Source organism: Panthera pardus, unplaced genomic scaffold (genome assembly GCF_024362965.1).
Source record: "Panthera pardus isolate Hobbes unplaced genomic scaffold, ASM2436296v1 HiC_scaffold_10, whole genome shotgun sequence".
NCBI lineage: Eukaryota > Metazoa > Chordata > Mammalia > Carnivora > Felidae > Panthera > Panthera pardus.
Genome location: NW_026526655.1, coordinates 90,984,400 through 91,003,134, shown reverse-complemented (window position 1 = coordinate 91,003,134; position 18,735 = coordinate 90,984,400). Strand labels below are relative to the sequence as shown.

At 38.0% G+C, this 18,735-nt stretch overlaps 1 long non-coding RNA gene across 1 annotated transcript in view; it reads right to left on the bottom strand.

Annotated features, from left to right (window-relative positions):
• Positions 1-17,826, bottom strand: part of LOC109270459 (uncharacterized) — a 42,574-nt gene extending 24,748 nt beyond the window's left edge. Inside the window, exons 1-2 of the long non-coding RNA XR_002081538.2 lie at positions 17,196-17,826; positions 16,767-16,898 (exon numbers count right to left, since the gene is read on the bottom strand). This is a non-coding gene — a long non-coding RNA (uncharacterized LOC109270459). The remainder of the gene's footprint in view (positions 1-16,766; positions 16,899-17,195) is intronic.
• Between the last annotated feature and the right edge of the window lie 909 nt (positions 17,827-18,735).

The window sequence follows — 18,735 nt, the reverse complement described above, 5'->3', positions numbered from 1 at the left end:
GACAGGGAGGGGACAAGAGAAAAGAGTGAGCCAAGTCATGGATTGAATTTGGGGATACTAAATTAGGGGTCCCTCGGCAGGCCAGTTCTGAAAACTCTCAGGAAATATTGTGTGTCTATCTGTAATATGCTTTTAGCTGCTTACTTCATTAATGGGAAGATCCAAGTCTGATGTCAATTTCCCATGTCCTGCTTCAGCCAAGGAAGTCATAGAATTTGAAGCTGATGCAAAATAACCAATGGAAATCAAAACAGAGTAAGACTGGTTCCACTGCTTATAAGACATGTAAAATATCCTTCTACTAAATAGAAATTTCAATCATTTTATTTTTATATAGGAAAATATTATTTGTCTTGTTATTTCATTTTATTGTTAACTTTTTGTGATAGAAAATTTCAAGCACAAAAGCAGAGAGATAGCATAATAAACCCCATGTGCCCATCACTCACTATCAACATTTGTTAACACATAGCCAGTCTTTTTTCATTTACAGAAATAGCCATTCTTTTTGCAAGATTTTTTTGAAGCATAGTTATGAAATCTTACAATTGTTCATAAATATTTTAGCATGTATCCCTAACATTTCAGAATCTTTACCTGGGCTGTATTTAGATTTCCCCATCGTATAAATTTTGTCCAGGTTTTTAAATGAAGATCCAAATAAGAAATGTACATTGTAATTCATTGGTGTTTCTTAAATCTCTTTTAATCTACAGAGTCCCCTCTGTCTTTGTTTTTCCTTGTGGTTTATTTGCTGATAATCCAGGCTCAATAGCATTTCCCATATTCTGCACTTTGCTGTCTCCATCTCCATGGTTTCATTGCACATGTTTCTCTGTGGCTGGTTTATCCTACAAGCTCACTGTTAGAACTGAAGTCATGATCAGATTTAGGTTCAAATTTAATGATTTTTAAATTTTTAAGATATTGAAATAATTCATTAAGAATAAATTTAACTATTATTTTCCCTGTAAACTGTTCCTGGAAGATAACACCTTCTTAACTTAAAGTTAAAGAAAAATACTTAGGGGCACCTGAATGGCTCAGTCGGTTGAGCATCCGACTTCTGCTCAGGTCATGATCTCACAGTTCGTGAGTTCAAGCCCCACATCTGGCTCTGTGCTGATAGTTCAGAGCCTGGAACCTGCTTCAGAGTCTGTGTCTCCCTCTCTCTCTACCCCTCCCTCCCCCCCCCCCTTTCTCTCAAAAAATAAAAAAATAAAAAAATAAATAAAAAAAGAAAAGTACTCAAAAGCAAAGGATAACCATTTCAAATCTCAAGCAGTTTGACATTTGAAGTCCACACAGTTTAACTTTGCTGCTGGGTTTAATTTTCTTCTGTGTCATACTCAACAGATACTTTCTAAATAAAACAAACATTATCATGATCAAATGTTGTTTTTCCCATTCTTCAGTTTAGGGTTTTATGGCTTACCATGGCTGCTAATGTCAGGTACTCTGATTTTGCCTGAATGATTATATTACTTATTTATATATTTTTTCTGTTAACTAAGTTAGCCTACATTTAGGTATAATTAATTCAGATTGAATTGGAAGTTTACTCTCAGCAATGTAAAAAATCCCTATATTAGACATGCTGACATGTCATTAAATTTCATTTAAACCAATTACACAAATGTGACTCTTTACTCACAATAAATAAGGGCTCATCTCACTTGCTTTAATCAGAACCACTTATAAATATCAAACTGTATGTAAAGTTAGCTTGAAATTGGGTCACTCTCTTGAAACTTCCTTCTTGACTAGTCAGAACTTTTCTGTGCTGACCTATTCCCCACCCCCCACCCCCCACACATATAGTGAAAAAAGCAATGTGGTCATAATTTAAGATTGAATCGCCATAAATGATGAATTTACAAATTCTCAATTCATCTAACTTACATACATTTAGTTGTCTTAAAATGACATGTATTTGTAATTTTTATTCTAATTACAATTTAAGCCACTTTATGACAATTGTCTGCAAACCTTTTTTATTTTTTAAACCATAGAATCTACTTTGTTTTATTTTAGGTAAATATTTTGTAAGAGGTGTCTCTCTAAAAACTAAATACAGGAGAGCATTTCTGCTTGAAATGGAGGCTTGGAGCCCACTGGGAAGCACCTCTGTCCCTCTGAACTCCCCTGAGCATCTTGCAGATTTCCTAAAGCTCATTGGACCACCATTTGGAAATAATGCTTAAACTGTTCCAGGCTCCATATTTCTCCCTGATTTACAGAAGGCCTCTGCATTGAATTTGAGAATGGATGAGTAATGCAGTTGAGGTGATGGGGTCTGCCAATGAGACAATAAAATGTTTAGAGCTTTTTGTCTCATGTTCATCTCTGACCTGCTCTTCCTAAATATTTCTTTCATAGAGATAAGGCAACCTTATAGTGATACCTGGTTTTTAACCTCAGCTCCAGAGTTAATCACGAAATGTATATTTGACCTTGGAAATCTTCTGAAATATTTTATGTAAATTTTAAAATTAGTTGTGATTCAGAAATTTTTATTTAATGAAATGTTTTGAATGCTATTTAATGAATCTATCTTGTAATACTCTAGAGAAAATCCCTATAACCTGATTGTCACTGTGCGTTATGAATTCAAATACCCATCAGTAGTCTTTTGGTCAGTAGATCCAAATTAAATTAAGCAATCTTTCTAATTAAGACAGAAAAGCAGAGCACTTCATGTAATCAATGAAACTGAATTGAAAAAAGAGAATTAAATTTTGAGTTCATCATCTAAAATTGAACTGAGAAACTTGGATTTCCCACAATTTGAATTCAACATATTTTAGATTCAATGTATTTCCAGAGCTGCCCACCTCTTTCCTCATTTTATGCTTCTCATTTGTCTCTCAAACAAAAAGATTTATTAAAAAAAAAAACAACAACCCCAAACCAAAACGTTTGATAATTGGTATAGCATGAGCACTGATCAGTCAGAACAGACACTAGTTATAAGGTTAGATCAGTTTTGGAGGCCAGAAGATGCTGAGGTGGCCCAGGCAGCAGAACAGTGGTTGATTAACCCTAGACATGGAGTATTTCAATGTTTTAACAACTGGTGTAGTGGACGTGACTGTTAGCTTCTTTGGGTATTGTCTCAGTTGAAAAGAGCCATCCCTTAGTAGGACTGCACACAGTGACTGATGGAGTATAAATGTCTGGCCTTTTAGCTCCTACTTGGGATTTCTCTGAGTGGGAGTTCTAGTACCAGAGACCCCATGGGATTGGTTAAAGTTGACATTTTTCTTGAATTGCAGCTTTATTTCTCCTTCTGTCTAATTCCTCTTTCTTCTCCTTTCTCCCTTCAGTGAGATCTCAAGGGCCTTCCCTAGTGAGTGAACTACCTGTTAAAACAGCATCTCAGATGGTCCAGTTCAAGATGCCAGTGTAGGACCCTGAACTCACTTCTACAGAGCACACCAAATTACACCTATTAATAGAACAATTCCTCCTGAAGAACTGAGGGTTGACTGAACAGCTACTGAACAACCATAGAGAGAACGGCAAGAGAAGAGCAAAAAAGATAGAAGGAGACATGGTAACAAAGGGAACTTCCTCTCCATAGGCTGCCAAGGGCAGTGAGGAGGGATAGTAGTGAGGGACTGGAAACAGATTCCTGTCCTTCGGCACATAAAAATTAGTGTTGCAATTTAAAAGAGCAGTTAGCATATAAAAGAGAGAACACTAGAACTCTGCCAAGTGGCAGGGCAGCTGAGGGAAATCTCTTCAGGTCACAGGGACTGGAGATCAACAGGGTTTATGTTCCCACCCCACCTAGACTGGAGCAGGGTCTGGACGCCATTAACTGGTGGATCCGGTTGTTTCAGTGAGCTGGGGAGCCCAGGCTCCACAAATCCATACTAGCCCTAGTCACATGCAGATACAGAAAAACGCCATGGTTTAAAAAGGCCAGGGAACTGTAGGAGCACTCTCCTTCCACCTCAAAAACCCGGATTGGAACAGGGTCTGGCTGCCATAAGAGGCAGGTTCAGACCCCATGATTCATGGATCCTGAGTCCAGGTGAGTCAGATCGTCACAGATAGCTGGTGACCTCAGCAAGCCCAGGAACTACAAGCTCATACCAGACCCAGTAGCGTTGGGACACAGAAAAAAAATGTGGCAGTTTAAAAGGGCTGAGGAACTGTGGTAAGGCTCTCCCCCTTTCCACCTTAAAAGCCTAGACCAGAGCAGGGTCTGGAAGCCATAAGGGGTAGCTTGGGACACCATAATTGGTGGGTCCCAACAGTGCATCCAGACACCATAACTAGTGGGTTTGGCAGTCACAGGGAACTTGCAATCTCAACAAGCCCAGAGTCCTCAAGCCCACAGCAGCCCCAATTACACTGGCATATGGAAAAAAGTCATGGTTTCAAACAACTGTAGGAACATTCTTTCCCCCTCCACCCTAAAGGTCCAGACTGGAGCAAGATCTGGCTCACAATGAGCTTGTGACCTCAGGTAGCGGAGGGTCCACAAGACCACACCAGCCTCCTTGTGGTGCTGGGTCACAGAAAACAAGCCATAGTTGCGTGTGTGTGTATGTGTGTGTGTGTGTGTGTGTGTGTTTAACTTTAAAATTTTGTCTTATTTTTATTTTTTCTTTTGGTTTGTTCTTTCGTGTTCTTTTTTCTTTTCTTCTTTTTTTCTCTGTTCTTCTTTTCTTTTTAAAAATTTTATTATTTTTTCTTTATTTTTTCCACAAAAAGCCCTGGTTTAAAAGAGTAACTAGCATGTATAGCTACAGCTCCAGCCAGCCAGCTAAAGTCACCAAGTACACACAGTCTGCATAGGGGATACCATATGCAAGACCACTCCTTCAACTTTAGGAGAAGTAGCTGTTTCACTTAATCCACAAAAACAAAACAGAAAGTCAGGCAAAATGAGGAAACAGAGGAATATGCAAAAAAAAAAAAAAAAAAAAAAAAAAAAAGAACATGAGAAAACCTCAGAAAAAGAAATAAATGAAACAGAGATAAGCAAGCAATATGCCTGATAAAGAATTTAAAGTAATGACTGTGGGGTGCCTGGGTGGCTCAGTTGGTTAAGCATCTGACTTCAGCTCAGTTCATGATCTCATAGTTCATGAGTCAGAGCCCCACATCAGGCTCTGTGCTGACAGCTGGGAGCCTGCTTCGGATTCTGTGTCTCGCTCTCTCTCTGCCCCTCCCCTGCTCATGCTCTGTCTCTCTCTGTCTCAAAAATAAATAAAGCATTAAAAAAAATTTAAAAAAAAGAAACAAAAATCATCTATATACTGCCTCCAAGAGGCTGACTTCAGACCTAAAGATGCATACAGACTAAATGTGAAGGGATGGAAAAATATTTACCAAACAAATGAAGTGAAAAAAAGCTAGAGTAGCAATATTTATATCAGACAAAATAGACTTTCAAACAAAGACTGTAATAAGAGACAAAGAAGGGTATTACAGAATGAGAAAGGGATAGGTCCAACAAGAGCATATAGTAATTTAAATACCTATGTATCTAACACTGGAGCACCTAAATACATACAGTAAATATTACTGGACATAAATAAAGAAACTGATGGAATACAATAATAGTAGGGAACTCTAACACTGCACTTATATCAATGGATAAATTAATAATGAGGGGTGCCTCAGTGGTTTAGTCAGTTAAGCATCAGACTCTTGATTTTGGCTCAGGTAATGATCTCATGATTTGTGAGTTGAAGCCCTGTGTCAGACTCTGTGCTGACAGCAGGCAACCTGCTTGGGATTGTTTTTATCCTCCTCTCTATACCCCCACTCTCTCTCTTTCCTCAAAATAAAATAAATAAACATTAAGAAAGAAAGAAAGAAAATCAATAAAGAAACAGTGTCTTTGAATGACACATTGGGCCAGATAAACATAACAGATCTGTATAGAACATTCCATTCAAAAACAACAAGATATACATTCTTTTCAAGTGCACATGGGACATTCTCCAGAATAGATCACATATTAGGCCATAAAACAAGCCTCAATAAATTTAAGATGATTTAAATCATACAGTGCATCTTTCCCTATAACAACGGTATGAAGCTAGAAATATATCACAAGAAAAAAACCCCAGAAAAACACAAATAAATGGAGACTAAATAACATGCTATTAACAGCCAGTGGGTCAATCAAGCAATCAAAGAATAACAAAAAATACATGGAGACAAATGAAAATGAAAACAGAAAAGTCCACAATCTCTAGGATATAGTGAAAGTAGTTCTGAGAGAGAAGTATATAGCAATACAGCCTATTTCAAGAAAAAAGAGAAAACTCAAATAAATAATCTAACCTTATGCCTAAACGAACTAGAAAAAGAAGAATAAACAAAGCCCAAGGTGAATAGAAGAAACAAAATAATAAAAGTCAGAACAGAAATAAATAATATGGAGACTAAAAAAATTAAAAATCATTGAAATCAAGAACTGGTTCTTCGAAAAGATAAATGAAATTGACAAACCTTTTGTCAAACTTGTCAATTAAAAAAGAGAAAAGACACAAATAATTAAAATCAGAAACAAGAGAGGCGAATTAGCAACTGACACCATAGAAATACAAAGGATTGTAAGACAATACTATGAAAAATTATATGTCAAAACACTGGACAATTTAGAAGAAATGCTTCTAGTAAATTTCTAGTAGAAATTTACTTCTAGTAGAAGCTTCTAGAAATGGTTCTAGTAAATTTATGCTTCTAGTAAATTTCTAGAAGCATAAAATCTTCCAAAACTGAACCAGGAAGAAACAGAAAATCTAAACAGACTGTTTACAAATAACAAAATGGGATTGGTAATAAAAACACCGCCAAAAAATTAAAATCAAGGACCAGATGGATTCACAAGTGAATTCTACCAGACATTTAAAGAAGAGATAATATCTATTCTCCTAAACAATTTCAAACAATAGAATAAGGAAAACTTCCAAATACATTCCATGAGGCCAGGATTACCCTGATACTGAAACCATATAAAGACACCACACAAAAAAAGAATATTATAGGCCAATATCTCTGTTGAAAACTGATGTAAAAATCCTTAACAAAATATTAATAATTATATTACTATAATAATATTAAATATATTATAAATAATATAATGTAGCAAACTGCATACAACAATACATTAAAAAGATCATTCACCACAACTAGGTGGGATTTATTCCCAAGTGCAAGGCTGGTTCAATATTCATGAGTCAATCAATCTCATATACCACATCAATAAAACAAAGGATAAAAACATCACATTATCTCAATAGATGCAGAAAAAGCATCTGATAAGACTTATCATCCATTCATGATAAAAACTCTCAAGAAAATGGGGTTAAAGGGAACATACCTTAATATAATAAAGGCCATATATGAACAGCTAACATCATATTCAAAAGTGAACAACTGACAGCTTTCCCTCTAAGGTCAAGATGACCTTAAGGATGCCTACTCTTGCCACTTTTATTCAACATAATACTAGATGCCCTAGCCATAGCAACTGGGAAAAAAAAGAAGAGGCATCCATATGGGTAAAGAAAAAGTTGAACTGTCACTATTTGCAGGTAACATGATACTATATATATAGAACATCCTAAAGACTCCACTATTCCATTCACTAGAAGTAATGAATTGAGTAAAGTGGCAAGATATAAAATTAATACCAAGAAATCAGTAGCATTTCTATACACTAACAAAAAATTTGTTTAAAGAGAAGTTTAAAAAGTAGCACCATTTAAAATTTCACCAAAAAGAATAAAATAACTAAGAATAAACTTAACCAAAGAGGTGAAAAATCTGTACTCTGAAAAATATAAAACACACTGATGAAAGAAATGATGATGAAGGAGGAAAGAATATACAATGGGGAAAAGATAGTCTTTTCAATAAATAGCAGTGGGAAAACTGGACAGCTACATGTAAAAGAATGAAAGTGGACCAGTTTCTCACACCATACACAAAAATAAACTCAAAATGAATTAAAGACATAACCATAAGACCTGGAACCACAAAAATCATGGAAGAAAGCACAGGCAATAATTTCTGTGACATCAGACATAGCAACATTTTTCTGGATATGTCTTCTAAAATGAGTGAAATAAAATAAAAAAAATCAACTATTGGGACTACATCAAAATAAAAAGGTTTTGCACAGAAAAGGAAACCATCAACAAAACTAAGAGACAAACCACTGAATGGGAGAAAATATTTGCAAATGATATATCCAACAAAGTGTTAATATCCAAAATATACGAAGAACTTATACAACTCAATACCAAAAAACAAACAATCCAATTAAAAAATGGGCAGAGGACCTGAATAGACATTTCTCCAAACAAGACAGATGGCTAACAGACACATGAAAAGATGCTCAACATCATTAATCATCAGAGAAATGCAAATCAAAACTACAATGAGATATATCACCTCTCACCTGTTAGAATGTCTAAAATCAAGACAAGAAACAAGTGTTGGTGAGGATGTGGAGAAAAAGGAACCCTCATGCACTGTTGGTGGGAATGCAAACTGGTGCAGCCACTGTAGAAAACAGTATGGAGGTTACTCAAAAAATTAAAAATAGAAATACCATATGATCCAGTAATTTCACAATTGGGTACTTACCAGGAAAAACGAAAACACTAATTCAGAAAGATATATGCACCCTTATGTTCATTGCAGCATTATTTACAATAGCCAAGACATTGAAGCAACCTAAGTGTCCATCAGCAGGCAAATGGATAAGGAAAATCATACACGCACACACACACAGAGACACACACACACAGGAAAATTACATAGCCATCAAAAAGGATGAGATTGTACCATTTGCAACAACATGTATGGATCTAGAGGATATTATGCCAAGTGAAGTAAGTCAGACTAAGAAAGACAAAAACCGTATGATTGCACTCATAAGTGGAATCTAAAAAAAAAAAAAAATGAATAAAGAAACAAAAAACCAGAATCAGAACTATAAATACAGAAAACAAACTGATAGTTGCCAGTGGGGAAGGGAGTGGGGGGCTGGGCAAAATGGGTGAAGGGGAGTGGGAGATACAGGCCTCCAGTTATGGCATGAGGGATTCACAAGACTACAAAGCGAAACACAGGGAATACAAAGATATTGTATTAGCGATGTTAACGATGTAACGGCACAGATGGCAGCTAGACTTGTGTGAACATAATATAATGTATGAACTTGTCAAATCACTAAGATGTACACCTGAAACAAATATAACATTGTGTATCAATGATACTGAAAAAAAAAGAAGAAAGAAAGAAAAAGAACAGCATCTCAGAATCTGCTTCTAAGGTACTTGACCTGAGACAACTGGTGTGGTAAACCACGTCTAGATACTATTTGGGCTGACTAGTATCTTGTGCATATTTTTTAAAGTAATGGCTAATGTGAAAAATAGGTGCTCAATGAATATTTATTGAGAAATCAGAGAATTCAGTTCTGTTGGAATGAATCATCTTTGCAACAAAGTGGCTCATCATTTAATTGCCTGGGGACAATTAAATGGTCTCTGTGCTTATCTCCCTGTTTATGCTCATAGCGGAAGGCCATTTAAGAGAAGAGACCCAGTGGCATGGTTAAATGTGGTTATTTATGGCCATAGACGGAGGTACGATTAGGGGTAATCAAATCCCTTATTCAATAGTAAGAATCCTCCCAACTGATCTTTGGGAGAACCAGCACTTCTGCCATCTTTGTCTACTCACATTAAGTTCTGCACATGCTGTGATCTTTGGGAGAACCAGCACTTCTGCCATCTTTGTCTACTCACATTAAGTTCTGCACATGCTGTGATTTTGGGTAAATGTATATATTCTGGGAGACATCTTCATTGGCATGATCAACTGTTTTTTTTTTTTTCCTACTGTGAAAAAATGGAGTACAACTTGGCCAAGTTTTAAGGAAAAAAGTTTATTAAGTAGGGATCTTTGAAGAGTCAAGCCTGTATGGGATGTCATAAAGGAAGACTGCAGGAATCAGGCAATAACAGAGCACCACTGACTTGTGGGAGTCATGGGAAGGAGTGCGAGAGGGAGAAGAGAGATAGAAACAGAAATCACTAGTTATAAATGTGCTGAGGGCTAGCCTAAGGTGTGAATATAGAGAATCGAAAGAAGAAAGAATATGGAACGCAAGCCTGGAAGGATAGATGTCATGAGGGCCAACTTCATGGGCATGTGAGCCATGCTGTCATACAGGCCCCTGACTCAAAAGAGTCTCATGCTAAGAAGGGCTCCATGATCAGAACGGTCAAATGCTTCATTTAGTGCTCTTCTCACCTTGAAATTCTTAATAGTTTTTAAACAAGAGACTCCACATTTTATTTTATACTGGGCCCTACAAAATACATGGGTCTTGAGTGTAACATCAGCTCTGCCCTGTGGGAGTGAGTGGGACTCTGTCCCTATGGACAATGGCCACCAGTCACCCCCAATACACTCAAACATTGATAGGTACAGCACTTAAATGCCTGCTTTAAGACCTGGAATATATCCTACCAAGAGACTATGTGTTATAGTTTAGCACATAATTTTTCATCAGAAAATTGAGAAGGCAAATTGCAAAAAACCTAGCTTTACTTCATTTTAAGGTGCTAAAGAAAACAGGGAAAACTTTCGTCCTTGTTGTGAAAACATGGGACTGAATCTCTGCTTTTCTTCTTTCTTTATTTATTTTTTTAATTTTTTTTTAATGTTTATTTATTTTGGAGAGAGACAGAGACAGAATGCGAGTGGGTTAGGGGCAGAGAGAGAGAGACACACAGAATCTGAAGCAGCTCCAGGCTCTGAGGTGCCAGCACAGAGCCCGACGTGGGGCTCGAACTCAGGAGCTATGAGATCATGACCTGAGCTGAAGTCAGATGCTCAAACAACTGAGCCACCCAGGTGCCCCTCTGCTTCTCTTCTTTAAGCAGAAAATATCACCTTCTTTCAGGACATGGCCAATGCTTTGCTTTTCACAACTAAAGGCACAATGTATTATGCTTACACTATTTCTACCCTCATTTCTCAGAGGGGTGAAAGCACCCCACTGCCATATTTTGGTTGCACTAGGTTATGGGGACACTCCTGTCTCTCTGGATGACCTCTGCCTGCCTTGGTGGCTTGGGCAGAGCGTGCAGCCACAGTGAGGGTTTATTATATATTCCTCATGTCTGTCTAACACACCAGGTTTACAAAATGTTTTCATGCTATCTAATAAATGCTTTTTGAATTGAATTGGGACATGTTCATAAACATTTTAGAGTCTGAACTTTCAGTGGAAATTCATCTAAGTTCTGCTCAAATTACAGCCAAGGTCTATAAAGCAGCAAAATTTTCAGACTCCAGAATCATTTATGATTTGCTATCAGCCTATGAAATAGTGTTTTGATGATTTAAAGCCCATCTGTCTCCTTTTCCTCAGGGCCTTTTAACTTTTAACAAATGCCTGGAGTTTCTGTTCAATGGCTTTACACTTCAGTATTGAAAGGCCACTTTTTACTTTAGGTCCAGGATAGAGGGAAAGACTCTGCTTCCCATTGGGTCAAGTGCCCCGACATCTTCATCTGGACTTTTTTTCCCCCCAGTTGGAATGATTAGAGAAAAAGATCTCTTTTCATTTGCCATGGTGCTGTCTTCTTGGAGGCTGCCTGATTACATGAAAATCAAAGTGAGAAAAGCTGCACACATTCTTTAAAGAACATGAATGACATTTGTCATTACAGAAATTTAGGTTCCTAACTACTGATTTGAGTTGATTTTTGTTGTTGTTGTTCCAAATAAACTCAAAATGTTTAAAATGTCCCAGTTTATTTTTTAATAGTTCTCGTGTCAGAAGAGGAAACCCAAACAGAGCCCCATTGGCCGGCAGGAGCCACAGCAACCAGGCAAAGGTGCCTGCTGAGCCCCTGGGGTTTTCTGCTTTCATGCCAGGATGGGTAAGACCCTGCCTCTACAGCGTTTGCATTCTGGGCTTTCAGACTTCACCAGAACATTTCTTTTTTCAGACTGGGTCTGGAAACTTGCTGTGTTGGACGGGATCTGACTTGGAAATGGATGGGGTCCACTGGGTCTGGGTCCACTGTGAAGCCTCAGGTGAACAGCATTATGTTTTAAGGCTGCACATGCAGGTTAGCATCACCAAAGATAAACTTGAATTACAGTGGTCACAGAGTAGAGCAAATTTTTTTTAAGTTTATTTATTTTGAGAGAGAGAGAGAGAGCATGAGCAGGGGAAGGTCAGAGAGAGAGGGAGAGAGAGAGAATCCCAAATCCCAAGCAGGTTCTGCGCTGTCAGCGTGGAGCCCAATGAGGGGCTAGAACTCACGAACCGTGAGATCATGACCTGAGCGAAAACCAAGAGTCAGGCACTTAACCAAATGAGTTCACCCCAGCTGCCCACACACAGCAGCTTTAACCTAGATAAGCTGTTTACTAGGTGTTCTGGAGAAAAAGGGGTCTCAGCCAAGCACTCACCATTGAGGGAAGAGGGTAAGTTTTGTCCTCCTCTATAGTTTCTGGGTGACCAGGATGGGATCCCTCATTCGAGAGCCTGCGGACAGGGTTCTGAAAAAACTGGCAGAAGCTATAAAGGGTGAGAATCTTACCAAAGTCAGCTCTTCCATATCCTTATCTGTGGTCCTGGTCGAGAGGAAGGTAGAATTTCACACTACCTCTTTCTTTCCAAATTCAGATTGGCAGGTAAAAAAAATCCTTCTCAGTCTTTTGGCTAAGATCAAGTGTCATTAAGAAATCTGGAGGGGCACTTGGCTGGCTCAGTTGGTTGACCATCCCACTCTTGATTTCAGCTCAGGTCATGATCCCAGCGTGGTGGGATTGAGCCCCACATTGGGCTCTGCCCTGACTGTACAGAGCCTGCTTGAGAGTCTCTCTCCCTCTGCCCTTCCTCCCTGCTTTCATTCTCTTTCTCTCCCTCTTTCTCTCTCTCTCTCAATAAATAAACAAATAAGAAGAAAAAAAGGTCAGAAAAAGAAAATCATTTACTCATAGTTCAATCATCTAGCTATTTAAACATTGTATATCTTTTGAAGGTTTTGTTTCTGTCTTTTTTTCTGTTGGCATAGCTTTTCATTCATATTGCATACTGCGATTATGCTGTCCATGTATGATTTTGTATTCTGTTTTCTTTTTCTTTTTCAAAATGAAAGCAAAAATATTTCCATATTATAAATTATTTATAAATATATTTTTCTATGATGACATAAGTTCCTTTAGGTTGGTGTATCAAGGTTATTATCCATATTTCCATTGTTGGGCACTTAAATTAGTCTAAACTTTTGTTACTATAAATAATGATGCAACAATAACTTTTTTATATGAAAACTTTTTCGTTCTTCTCCATACTCATCAAGTAACTTGCTAAGGATAGATTTCCCAAAATGGGAGTTATTGTGACAAAGAAAATTGGCACTTTAATTTATATTCTTTCCACTCATCATTATGTTGCCATGTTGCTGATATATTCCCAACTATAAAATATGAAACTATATCTTTCATATCATGCTTTCACTTTTGAATATGCTTTTTAACTTTTGCTCATTTGGTGGGTGATAAGATCAATAAGCAAACAAAAAAAATCCCAAAAATCCCATCAAAAATTGCATTATTGTAAAATTTGTAATAAATGCAATTTTTTTTACTATATTGTACATTTCTGTCTCTTGGTTATGAAAATTTACATCTATCTCTCTGAAGTAAAGAGAATGTGAAAAGATGCATTGAAGAATGGGCAAAAAGTGAACAATCAATAGTCGTTTGCATCTTTTAGGTGGGTACAAAGTAATTTCATCCTTGCTGTTTACAGAAAATATTCCAGAACATGGTAGTTGTAGCAGCTTATCTACAAAATGGCAGTCATCAACTCCTTCCATCCCTGTCTGTGTCAACCATTCTCCCATCAATGGGTGAAATCTATTCGTCAATCATCTTAAATATGGCTGGTCTGGGACTGCTTTGAACAATATAGCAAAAGTGATGCCAATCAGGTCCCAACCTGGCGTCTTAGAGAAGTGGTAGCTCCTCTTGACTCTCTTGGATCACACACTGTGGTAGAAGCCAGATGCCAGGTGAAAAGTGTGAGTACCCTGACTACCCTGCACACTGTAGAGAAGCCCCTACCTGGTGGGTAGGGGAGGCTACACGGAGAGTTGTGGACCTGTTGCCAGCTCTTCCAGGACAGGTACGAGGTATGTAAGTGAAGGAGCTTTGAGGAACTGCAGCCACCACGACCATCTGCATATGCTTGGATGACAGATGCCAAGTGAGAATCATTCTGTAGATACCCATAAATCCTCATACCCATAAGAGATAAGAGAAAAATTATTGTCATTTTAAGCCCCTAGGTTTGGGGACCATTTGCATTCATAGCTAAGTAGAACAGAAATCAAGGCAAAATAATAAAGTATTTAAAGTGTCTTCACTCCTAGTAATTTCATGTAGTCTCTCCTTCTGCTTTAGAATTTGACCATGAAAAATCCCCACTGCTCCTCCTTCAACCTGTCAAACTTGCTCTTAGCACTTTGATTGGAACAGAAGGATTTATATGCCTATAGCTTAAAAAGGTTCCTGTCCTGGTGATATTTATATTTTAAAAGAGATCAAAACCTTAACAAAGTGTTTAATTCTAATAATATGATGATAGGCATACATCAGTAGAGGAGTGGGTGATAGGATTGAGGGCACATTATAATCCATTCCTGTAAAGAAATGCTCTACTCCCATTATGTGTAATTTTGGTGGAACTGTCAATCTTAGTATACCATAGGATTGTATATAATATAGGCTTGGTCAATCACTGAAACTTGTCTCCCAGGAAAGAGTGACTGGTCCAGGTGGTAGGCATATTGCTCATACATATCAATCAGAATTCTTTATTTAAATTCATACATGAGCACATGAAAAAAAAAAACCCTTTTTCCCTATCAGAGTTGCTAAATTAAGGTCAGGAAACTCTGAATTATATAACTGCCATCAATCTTAGCTTCATGGAAGAAATATTTCCCTTTTAGGAAAGAAAACAATCAACTGGAATTGGCATTGCTATATATAGATAAAGAATCATAATGATATATAATTTATACACCTGGATCCAGCCATACCTGAAGGATAACTCCTTGACTTCCAAACTTGAGAAGTTAATATATCTTTTCCTCCTTTAAGTTATTTTTAGCAGTTTCTGTCATTTGCAACAAATGAAGTTCACGGTTATACACTGATGCATCTAATTACATCAAAGAGACTCACTTTTCAAAAACAAAGTTGATAAAACACACATGATGGATGGTATTTCATACTACTCATGTTTTGGTAGTAACATTAATTAGATATGTTTCAGCTTAAGCCAATTTTCTGCCATAACTATTGTAATGTAGTATGTAATGTACATATGTATATAGTATATAATGTGTGTAATTACAGTACACACATTTTTCTACCACCTAAGGAAATATAATATAATAAAAACATGTGCAAAAACTTGCATCTGTAATAATTTACAAAAAAGAAAATCATTCACAAATTAATGTATTTTATTAACAAATTCTTTAGGACACACAGATTAATTGATCTTTCTACACCAGTGTGTTGTGACCTAGAGGGTGAGGTACTCTGCCCATGCGGAGGGCAGCCAAGGGCCTGTGGCTAGTAAGCAGTTTCTGCCCTGGAGTCAGGCCAGGCAGGTTTGTGGGAATTTTCCAACTTCAAATTGATATGGCATTGATCTAACGCTGTAGGGACAAGCTGCTCTAATGCTCGGAATTAATCCAGTTTGCCCTCGGAAGCTCTCCATTCTTCTGTGTCTGTGGGTGTGTGTGCATGTGTGTGTGCATGTGTGCATCGTTAATTGAATTTTTAAACTTAGTTTTAATTTTTATCCAAGTTATACATGAACATGGTTTATTCTACAGAAATTCTGGCAATCTCCCAAAACATCTCCCATATGTCCCATTCTTTAAACACTTAAAAAACTTTTTATCTATGTCTCAAAATAATAAATGATCAACTTCTGAATTTTTCTGTGGTAGGCATTACCTATTGACTTCCCACTACTAAAGAAGAGGCTTTAGCACGTTTTCTCACACATCTTACACAGCCACACACAAATGCTCACACACACATGTGTGAACGTTGCACACATATACATGCACCTGTCTTCTATTACCTTTAATAAACTCCCATTATCATTACAATTCCACTAATATGCAGGATTTACATTATTATGATTATGTAAATACGATCACTAGCTGAGCTCTGTAGTTGATTAGGATGACTTTTCCCAACTTGATCAACTTTTATTTGTATGGAGTAACAGCCTTCTTCTGTTATTTTTTTATTTGTTTAGTTGTTTTTAAGTTTGTTCATTCATTCATTCATTCACTCATTCATTCATTCATTCACTTTGAGAGAGAGAGACAGTGCACATGGAGAGGGGCAGACAGCGGGAGAATCCCAAGCAGGCTCCACACTGCCAGCGCAGACTTGGAGGTGGGGCTGGAACCCACCAGCCCTGAGGTCATGACCTGACCCGAAACCAACAGAGTCAGACGCCCAACAGACTGAGCCACCCAGGTGCCCCTGTTTATTTATTTATTTTTATTTATGTAGACTAATTTACTCCCCAATCCTCTCTCAGATGTATAATAGCATTCAGTATATTCAGACACCGTCAATATTATCATTTTCATTTTCTGAAGAGCTGCTTCCTGAGCCTTTTAACCTGCTCCAATCTGGTCTGTTTCCACTCCTACCTTGTATAGCGCCGTGGTCCTGGGATCTCTCTCCACCAGCCTTCTGCCGCGGGTCTCCTCTCTCCTTATCGGATTCCCTGCTGTTCTGGTATCCTGCGTTCCTGTTTCCTGGATTTTTCCAGCAGTCGTGTCCTGAAGAAAAATGCCCGCCAGGTAAATTTTGAGACTGTGCATATCCCCGAACGTCTCTTTGTATCATCCTTCCATTTACTGCTAGCTTTGCTGAATGTAGAATCCTAAGTTAGATATTATTTTCTCTCAGAATTTCAAGGACGCTGCTCCTCCAGCGTATTTTAGTTTCTGTTTGTTCACAAGCTCCTTCCTCTGCAGTGTTCTCTGAGTGTACACGGAGGACAGGAAGAAAACCAAGAAAGAGGCAGGCCTCTCCAGATCGGTGGCGGCAGTTTTAATAAGCAAAAGGGAACTTACTTGGGAGGTTTCTCTTGGGGGTTTTAGCTAGAGAGGGGTAGATCTCCACCCGCCTGCCAAATCTTAGAAGACTATATAGAGGCCTTCACTGGGTTCAGTCACGAGTACCGCGCAGAGTCTCAGGACCACAGCACTATCTGCAGGCTGTGTCATTGGGGCAGCCTCTGGGAATGGGGAAGGCAAGCCGAACTCACTCCCCAAGCACGCCTGATGAATGGGGTCGGGGGTGGCGAGGAGACTTCCATTACCAGCGTTCAGCTCCCAGGTCAATTTGTGGTCACGTCATTCCGATGACCTCTTGCAACAGTGTTGCTCAATTCTTTGTGTAGGGTATGTATGTTTATTTCTGGAAGCTTTGAGGATCTTTTCTTTGCCCGCTGGTTCTGAAATGTTATAATGATGAGACAGCACTGTCTGTGCCTGTTTTCCTTTCTTGTGCTGCCTGCGTTTGTGTACCCTTTATGACGGTCCCTTCCTTTGTATAAGCACAAGCCCTTCAGTTCTTCAGAATTAACTTCATTCTTTTTTGGATACAATTTATTCTCTCTGTTTTCAATCTTTTCCCTTTATGAAACTCCTGTGATTCAGATATTAGGTCTTGAGGGCCACTAATGGGTTTCCTTCATTTTTATCTTCCTCCCTCCCTTCTTTCCTTCTTCTGTCCATCCCTTCCTTCCTTCTTCCCTCCCTCCTTTCTTCCCTCCCTCCTTTCCTTTCCTTTCCTTCCTTCCTCCGTCCCTCCCTCCCTCCCTCCCACAGTTCCTCAAATTTATCTCCCAAATATTCTTCAGAGTTTTAAATTTCTTCATCTTATCTTTTATTTTTTAATGTTTATTAATTTTTTTGAGAGAGGCAGAACACAGGGGACAGGCAAGAGAGAGGGAGAGAGAGAATCCAAAGCATCACTGTGCCATCAGTGCAGAGCCCAAGGCAAGACTTGATCTCATGCATGGTGAAATCATTACCTGAGCCAAAATCAAGAGTAGGAGGTTTAACCAACTGAGCCACCCAGGCACCTCCTATCTTATGATTTCTAAAAACTCCAATGTATTCTCTGAATATTTTTTATGGTATCCTTTTTCTTATCTCTGAGGACAATAAAAAGAATTATATGTATGTGAATCTTTCTTCTGTTTTCATATTTCTATTTTCTCCAAGTTTTCCTCTCGCTCTTTGGTTTAGGCTTTGTCTTTATTATTTGAGTTCTCCTGAAATGCTAGGCTCATTATACTTAAGACAGGATCATAAAAAGCTCCAAGTTTTGTCTCCATGTGTGGGGCATTTGACTGTAGTCTTTGCTGTAAATTGATTTAACCAGCATCTTTCATTGGAGATTCTTCAAATCAGAGTATCTAGGTATTTCTTCTTGTTGGCCACATTTCTCAAAGACAAATCTTCAAGAGGCTATGTGGAAAGCCAATGCTGACTGATGCTTCCCAAAAGAGTGTTTCAAATTTCGTTTTGAAAACATTAATTAAATCTCTGCCTTCAACACAGCATCCTTGATCTTTATTTATTTCACCCACTATAGATAACAAAC